The following is a 9,464-nucleotide window of genomic DNA, read 5'->3' as shown; positions in this document are numbered from 1 at the left end:
CGGCAAATATACCTTCATGCAGGTACAAGATTTAATTTTAATCTAAGCCTAACATTTGAAATTGAAAATAAGTTAATTTAATGGTTTTGATTACTCTTTCGTGTTGGTGGTTCATTTCTGATGGTTTCATTATCCTATAAATGAAAGATTAAGGTTTGTGAAGGTACAAAGCTACAAAATATTTTTTAATCGACGTATGCTAGAGATATTTCCAAATTACCAAACAATTACTTATATTTAAATATGATTCCATCAGGCAGATGTAAGTATTTTTAATATAAAAATTAAATATTTGTGGCTTTATAAATTAGGTTTAATAAGGCAGAGAGTTAATTATCTAAATATATTTTGAAAATTTCCTCCCCCCCTTATAAAATGTGCCACGGGTACATACGTATATTTTATTTTTGATAATTTGGGTACAAGTCCATGTTGGTGCCCTTGGCACATAATTAAAAGGCCCACACGCGTTCATTTCGAATATACAATGCGGTAAATATTGGCCAAGCCAGTACGGTAAATCAAAAGAGATTTTTTAATTGTTTTCCCACAATGATGAACTATGGATTTTACAAAACCCAGAATCGTTCACTAATATATGGTGAAATATCAAAGATTTTTTCGCTACCCAACGATTTACGATTGAGAACAAAAGCTAATAAATCAACGGTGGCCTATTATTACGTTTAAAATAACTCGTAAATATTCTCAGTATTCAAATTTTTAGTTCGCTATTTTGCATTGAAAGATCTATAATTTATGGGCCTTATAAATTTACTAGTGGCCTATTAATTTTAATTTTATTCGTTTATCGGGACTACACGCGGCGTACCTGTTTGTTTCGTTGATATTTTCCTTAATTTTTAATAGCCCCACCCAAATCCTAATTCGACCGAAAAAAAGTTTTTATTCTATGTGGAAATGTCAATGCATTTTATACCTTTTAAGGCATGGGTTCCTACATTTACGAGAGGGTCCGGTAACTCTGTTTCTGAGTGTCCTAATAATCACGATTAATAATAATGTCAAAAGTAAATGAACCGAAGTTATCAGACTGCTATACTCCCCGTGTTGGAGGCGTTTTCCTTATGAAGTTACATTTTGACCTCGAATTTGAAATTTGGCGCGCTCCTAGGCCAAAATAAAAGTTTTGGTTTTTATGAAACCATTTTTATACATAGAAATAGCTATACCCACAAGTTCCAGGACCAATTTACCGCGTCAAAAGACGGAAATGGAAATTAGCTTATATTTTACTCTATTTCCTCATCATTTTCATAAGGAAAACGCCCTCCGATTCTGAGCGCTATTTTCGATCACTTCGGTTCATTTACTTCTGATAATGTTTAATCACTATTTAATAGTTTTTAATCTTCATACAGTCACAGCTACAGATTTATTATTATGATTTAATCATTCAAGAAAGTGATCGAATTTATACAAATATATTTTTATAAATATATATATAATAAAATTTAATCCTTTCAGAATTAATCGTTTCGTAATAATATTTAAAGAAAATGTGTGAACACCTTTTTGTCACTTGAGTATTCTCTACATACTTTTCTCTATTATAGAAGATTCTCTAAAAGTGTCTTGGCTATAAAACGCGCCAAATACAAGGAAACTAGGAGAGACCCCTGGCGGGGATGGTACGAAGTCGGATACATGTACGATATATTTGAATATTGTATTGGATTATTATATATATATATATGTACGTGCTTGTAGAATATACAGGTTAAAGCTGCTTTGGCTTTGCAGGGTAATTTACATGCACGCGGCTAGAAGGTCATTTTCCAATAAAGTGCAGCTATAAACTTTAAAATCGCCGACTATTTCTAGACAACATTGGACCGTTCACACTTGCAGTTTTGAATTGACTGCAATTACTCTATTTTTTTAATTAATTTTAACGAATGTACATAATTTTAGGGTACGTTATATTAGATGTTTATTTTTATATTTTTCTAAGGGTAATCAGATATGGTCGTCAGTAAAAAGTGTGGAGCAGCTCTATTGATGTTGTGAACTTGTAATAGATGAAATTAAAGAAAAAAGGTAACACTTTAAGGGCCAGAATTCACTGGGTGAAAACTTTGAACAACTCCTTCCACGTAGAGTTTGCAAGTTCTCTCCCCACTGATTAAAGGGGTTTTCCCTCGAGTTCTTCGGTTTCCCCTTCCATAAAAACTTGTTGAGGTTAAGGTTCGCGCTATTTCAAGCTGAACTCTTTTAATTTTATATTAAAACTTATAAAATTAATATTTAAGTGTAGAACAGCCTCTCGTTTAGTGCTTAAAATAATTTTGACAATTTTAAATTTAAAAGTAATTAAGTTATTACGTTTTAATTCGGACCCCCGGAGCTAAACAAGTTGGGCAAGCGCCCAAACTACCCTTTAGTTACGACCTTATATCTCGTTAACTATTAATATTAGAATTATCAAATTTATTTTAAACACTAGAGGAAGTTTCAGCCTAATAAGAAAAATATAATTCAATTGTGTAATTGTTAAAACAGAAACGTTCAACTTGAACGAAAAAGAGGCTTATACTGTATTCTTCCCCCTTAACGGTAATAGTTAGTGTAGGGAGCGGTTGGCTCGCGTGTAATGAAGGGCTTGCCCCCACCCTCCTACGCGTTGTAACCCGGCCACCTGAACCAATGGCTTTAAAAGTCGCTTGATGACTTAGGTCTAATGTGGTGCCTTGGGTTAATTGTTATTATTTTTATTAATATTATTATTATTTTGGAAATATTTTTACCCATCCATATTACACCAAATCTAATTATTCACAAGTTTAGAATTAGGGTAATAATATTAGGGTATATTAGCTAATATGAATCTAAGTTTTTAAAGTTTGGTTTAATAAGTATCCAATAGACGTCGCCACCAAAGCCAAGAGAGGGTGTTAGTGGGAACGTAGCTAAATTGGGGAAGGAGGCTTCCTTTTAGAGTCGCTCCTCCATCTTTAAAATTTCAATAGTAAGCGGATACGGGGAATGTATCCGAACGCCGCCGCCTTCTATTATAGTTACGAGTGCAGCGCCATGAACGACGCGGTGGCGGGACTCCGAAGCTCCGGCGGAAGGTTTTGAAATAAAGTACATTGTAGGCTGGTAAGAGGCCCATTTGGAGAATATGGGACCACCCGATTCATGGCCCGATCCCGGCATCCTCAGCGCTCTTTCCCCGAACTATAGCGCTCTTTTATAGGCGATGACGCCTGCTTTAAGGCAAAGCGCCACTTGGAAAATTTAGCGGCCCTCATTAGTTAATTACAATCGTTTCACAGAGAGTAGAGACCCCCCTCTCAGTTTAAAAGATCTTGGAAATTATACCCTGCACGAAGTAATTTATTTATTTAAACTTAAAAGATTGACTGTCTATAACCAATACGTTTCAACTTTGATTCGAAAATTAATATGTCTATTTTATTTAATAATATTAACTTGATATACGTTGATTAATATCGTTTGGGTATAGTTAATTATAAGTTAAAAAAGAGTTTAAAACATTAAAGCGAGATGAGTTTTTACGTAATTTACGAGAAGTTATTATTATTTTTAGCCTTGTTGCGGTTTGGCGGTTAAGGTTTTAAATTTATCTGCCCGTTGATGGTCTTATAACATTTAAGAACTACTACCCGTATATAAAAATATCAATTCTAATTTTTATTTCAGCTATTCGGTTGGTTAATGGTTTCGGTCAGGTTGAATTTTGTGCTATAGATAAATTAACTTATATATAACTATTTAAAATAAAAAATTAATTTAATGAATTTCCGGATGACAAAAATATATTTAAATCTATTTAATTAGTGGGTTTATAAGTGACATTCACTTAATTATAAGTCTGTTTAAAAATAAGTATAACGATTTAAATTATCTTAAATTTTATATTTTAACATTTGCAGTAAAACATTTTTTCAAATCATTATAAATGATAATCGGCTGTAAATACCTGTTTATCAGGAGCATTGGTTAAGTTACCCTTGCTTACAACGGACTAAATCATTGGTTACAGTTATTGCTGTAATTAATTAAAAGTAGGTAATAAGTTTTATGTATAGATGCTTTCAAATTTAAAATACCATTGTTATTCAGGTTAAAGCTATCTAACAGGGGTATTGGTTAAGTTACCCTTGCTTACAACGTGCTAAATCATTCGCTACATTTAGTGCGGTAATTAATTAATCAAGAAAAGGTAATAGCTATTATATATAGATGGTTTTCAATTTAAAAAATCATTGTTATTCAGGGTGAAGCTATCTAACAGGGGTATTGGTTAAGTTACCCTTGCTTACAACGTGCTAAATCATTGGCTACATTTAGTGCGGTAATTAATTAAATCAAGAAAAGGTAATAGCTATTATATATAGATGGTTTTCAATTTAAAATATCATTGATATTCAGGTTGAAGCTATCTAACAGGGGTATTGGTTAAGTTACTCTTGCTTACAACGTTCTAAATCATTGGCTACATTTAGTACGGTAATTATTTAATCAAGAAAAGGTAATAGCTATTATATATAGATGGTTTTCAATTTAAAATATCATTGATATTCAGGGTGAAGCTATCTAACAAGGGTATTGGTTAAGTTACTCTTGCTTACAACGTTCTAAATCATTGGCTACATTTAGTGCAGTAATTATTTAATCAAGAAAAGGTAATAGCTATTATATATAGATGGTTTTCAATTTAAAATATCATTGATATTCAGGGGGAAGCTATCTAACAGGGGTATTGGTTAAGTTACCCTTGCTTACAACGTTCTAAATCATTGGCTACATTTAGTGCGGTAATTATTTAATCAAGAAAAGGTAATAGCTATTATATATAGATGGTTTTCAATTTAAAATATCATTGATATTCAGGGGGAAGCTATCTAACAGGGGTATTGATTGAGTTACCCTCGCTTACAACGGGTTAAATCATTGGTTACATTTAGTGCTGTAACTAAATAAAGAAAATTTAATAACTATTATATATATATATATATTTGCAATAAAATTTTATACCTTGCCGATTACAAACAAAAGTTTTTAAAGTTTACCTCTAAAACATTAAAACACATAAATTTTTGGGGGAAAAAATATATAGTTATGGTAAAACACTTAACCGCCATTACAGGTGCTTTTTTCTCTATATAGCAAGGTTTAAAAACATTTATTTCCCAAACATTGGGGTAAATAGATTATAAACGGTTATTCGCTTGACCGACTCTCCCACGGTTATATTGAAAAGGCCGATAGAGAATGGACTCTATTAAACGGCGCTCTGGAGTGATACCAATACAATTGAACAGGTGAAACTGCCCGTTTTTATATAGTCAACCGCGCGATGATATGAAACCCCCTCACCTGATTTATAGAAATAACAAAAATATGCAGTTGGAATAGAGTTGAAAAAAATTTCGATATTACTCAGAGTGGTTTAATATATCTAACAAAACGATTTGTATACTCTGGCGAATAAAAAGAATGGAATGGCTTATTTATTCGACTGTTAATGGGAAATAACGCATCTGTTAAAAGTCCATTTTGTGCCGCCATTTATTACCAAACGCGATCCTAATGACTAGAACGACTTTTAAAAGCTGAATTTGGATAAAAATCGAGGCTAGCCGTTACTCGCGATTTCCTAACTTCCGGCAAACTTCAACGTATAGATTGAGAATCGAACGGTGCGTGTGATAAAATACGCGTATTTTATCATCCTTCTCACAGTCCATGGGTGGTCTCTTCTAACTTAACTTAACGGTGCTTGTGATAAGTTGATTCTTTTTTGTTTAAATTTGGTATAGCTTTCTATTTTGTTTATTAAAATCGACTTAAAATTAAAAATTATTCAAATTCCAATAAATATACTAACAATATTTTTATTTTAGAAAATTATTTAATCTTATATAATTTTGAAAAATAATTTATAAATGTCGTAAGCCGCTGAACTTTCTACACTAATTCTCAAATTTTATCCTGCCCCATTTCTGCGCAATAAGGTAACGAATGTTATGATTTGTTTTATTTTGTTGATGTAGTGGAAGGATAAATTACTAATAAAAATCACCAATCGATAACCAAATTATCTTTCGAACCCCAATATTACCCGTTACCTCTGTAAATAATTTGGTATTTAAAAATTATCTTATTGAGAATACGATCTATTCGTAATAGAGTGTGAAACGTTTAATATAAACTGACCGATCTTGTTTTTATTCGCGGTAAATGCCGCGATAATAGAAGTAAAGAAATTGCGGTGAACGTAAAGGGTAAAATATAACGGTGTGCGAGTTTCAGTATATTTATATACAAATCGGTCGAAAATTTGATTTAAAAAGCAATGGTCATCAGTATAATGGCGGGGTTATGGAAAAATATTGAAAACAACGAAAAGGAGAAATATTTTAATATCTGTCCCTGATATTAGGGGAAAGAGCTTATGGGTTTTCGAAAGTGTTGTTTAAGGTATAGGTGGCGTAACGGTCGATATTTTTCCTATAAACTGCGTGATAAAAGCTAACTATAAAATTCCTTAATGGCGGACTAATGACAAGTTTCCGGTAGTCCTATCATCAAATTTTCGAGTATATCGCTACACTTTATTTTTAATGCGCTTCAAAATTACCGTTTAATTTGTTTCTATTTCGTGGTGAAAAGACCAGATTACTTTATGTACAAAAAATGTAAATGGTTCTAAACAACGTAATTACCAAATCCTAAGGCTCTTAAGTAATTCCAACCTTATGTTGGGTTACACGTTTTGGAAACAATACAAATCCTACTACCTATTGTTTACCGAATATTTGTACAAAGCTATTAAAATGAATTTTTAAATTGTTGGTTTTAAAATAATTTTACCTGTACGGCAATGGATATTTATTTAACCTTGGGGGTATACCGGTTATCGCGAAGCTTTGGAATTTTAATATTATTTTAATAGGAAAAATGTCTTCGTAGTTTTAAATGAATATAAATTTATTATTTAATAGCTACGGTTAAATGGTCCTTAAAAATTAAGTTATTTCGAGTTAAGGTAAAAAAAATTATGTAAATTGATTTACTAAAATTTTGAAATTTTTATGAAATTGATCGGCGTCGGTGTCGGCGCGCCTACCAAAATCTTTCGGCGGCGGTGCGGATAAATAGTCGGAGTTGACGGCGCATCGGGGTGTATTTTCGGCGGCGTAGGGATTTAGTTCAAATTAAATCTATTTTTAAATTTGAACTAAACAGTACAAATAACATTTAGTTTTCTAACAGCTTTAATATAAATAGCAATAATTATTATTAATTTATAAATGATATATATTTAAAACTTAACAACTCAGTCGTAAATATTTAATGATATTATACTCTTATAAATTTAATAGCTAATGAATGAATCAGTATAAATTTTATTTAAAAGTAATAAAATTGAATTTCTAAGTTAAAAAAATTAATTTCGAAATTATAAAACCTAATTTCTAAGTTATAAAATTTAATAGAGCTCTAAGTAATTTATATTTAATACCTAAGTGATTTATATTTAATACCTAAGTTATTTATATTTAATACCTAAGTGTTTTAAACTTAATAGCTAAGCTATATAAATTCAATAGCTAAGTGGTATAAATTCAATAGCTAAGTGGTATAAATTCAATAGCTAAGTGGTATAAATTCAATAGCTAAGTGGTATAAATTCAATAGCTAAGTGGTATAAATTCAATAGCTAAGTGGTATAAATTTAATAGCTAAGTGATTTAAATTTTATGTAAGGTATAAATTTAATAGGTAAGTGATTTCAATTTAGTGTAAGGTATAAATTTAATATTTAAGGCATAAATCAATATAATTATAATTTAGGTAATATGTAAATAAATAAAAATTTAATACCCATATCTTAATTTAAATTTAATGCCCAACCTAGTATCTTAATTTAAATTTAATTCCCAACCGGATATCTTAATTTAAATTTAATGCCCAACATGATATCTTAATTTAAATTTAATGCCCAACCTGATATCTTAATTTAAATTTAATACCAAACCTGATATCTTAATTTAAATTTAATAGTTAATCCAGAAATAATTTAAATTTAATAGTTAATCCAGAAATAATTTAAATTTAATAGTTAATCCAGAAAAAATTTAAATTTAATAGTTAATCAAGAAATAATTTAAATTTAATAGTTAATCCAGAAATAATTTAAATTTAATAGTTAATCCAGAAATAATTTAAATTTAATAGTTAATCCAGAAATAATTTTAATTTAATAGTTAATCCAGAAATAATTTAAATTTAATAGTTAATCCAGAAATAATTTTAATTTAATAGTTAATAGATACAATACATGTAAAAATATACTGTAATTTTAAAATTGAAATAAACGACACGATTTTCTAATTATATATTAGTTTGCTTAATTCGTTCTCGTATATAATAATACACCTCGTATCTTATCATAGCTGGAAATTGTCGTGCATTTGCATGGCGTGACAAGAGTGACTGACTGGGAACGATTTTTTTCACTTTTTTCGTGTCGTCGAAATGGTTTTCGTGTTTTGTTTTTTGTGTAGCTAGTCTGTGTTATCGGATAGCGGCACTAAATCTTTCCGCCGCCCTCCCACCTCTTCCCTGTTTTTCCCTTTTGTCGCCAAAAGTACAAAGCCTCGAAATCAATAAGAGTCCGTTTTCGACTGGACGCCTAATACCGTTCTCTTTCATATTTACGTCGATCGTTATTTTATATTTAAAATATATAAAAATACCGTTTCCCAATGTTAATCCCATAACATATTTTTCCTTTATATTGGTTTAATCTTACCTAATGATTGCTATTAATTACATAATATTTATAAATATTATCAAGAATTTATAGCGACTATAATGCCTTTAAATCAGGTGGCCGGTTTACAATGCGTAGGAGGGTGGTAGACAGCCCTTCATGTCAGTCGAGTCAACAGCTCCCTACACTAACTATTACTGTTAATTATTATTATGGAAAGGGGAAACCGAGGAACTTGGGAAAAACTCTTTTAACCAGTGGAGAGAGAGAGCTTGCTTTGAGGCGAAAAAGCTAAAACATTTTTGGAATCATTATAAATTATATTTTAAATGCTAAAAGGCCATAAATAGGTTCAATTATTTAAAAAAAGTGCAGGGTGTAACTCTTGCTTATATCCGGTTAAATTATTGGTTACATTTAGTGCCAACTAGAGTTGTAAAAAGTTTCCGGAAAAGGAACGAGGCCTTTTTTCCCGAAAAAATGTCCGTATTTTTGCGAAAAAAATTAAAAAAAAATTATTCCACGATTAGTCTAATATATTGTTTGGAAATTTAAATAAAGCGGAATTTTCACCTCATTTTTTTGAATCTGAAAGTAAAACTAAACCTCTAGACTAGTTTAAATTGATTAACAATGTAACACTATTAGTGTTTTGTAGTATGTTTACTTATATTAAATATTTTATATCGATTAA

General features: G+C 30.5%; 1 long non-coding RNA gene across 1 annotated transcript in view; it reads right to left on the bottom strand.

The window, feature by feature from the left end:
• Nucleotides 1-83: 83 nt before the first annotated feature.
• LOC149922853 (uncharacterized) overlaps nt 84-9,464 on the bottom strand; it is a 28,287-nt gene continuing 18,906 nt past the window's right edge. Inside the window, exon 8 of the long non-coding RNA XR_016477419.1 lies at nt 84-134. This is a non-coding gene — a long non-coding RNA (uncharacterized LOC149922853). The remainder of the gene's footprint in view (nt 135-9,464) is intronic.

This window comes from Leiobunum rupestre, chromosome 11 (genome assembly GCF_980474605.1).
Source record: "Leiobunum rupestre chromosome 11, qqLeiRupe1.1.hap1, whole genome shotgun sequence".
Lineage (NCBI taxonomy): Eukaryota > Metazoa > Arthropoda > Arachnida > Opiliones > Sclerosomatidae > Leiobunum > Leiobunum rupestre.
Note: the sequence above shows the minus strand (reverse complement) of the source record. Positions and strands in the feature narration are given on the sequence as shown.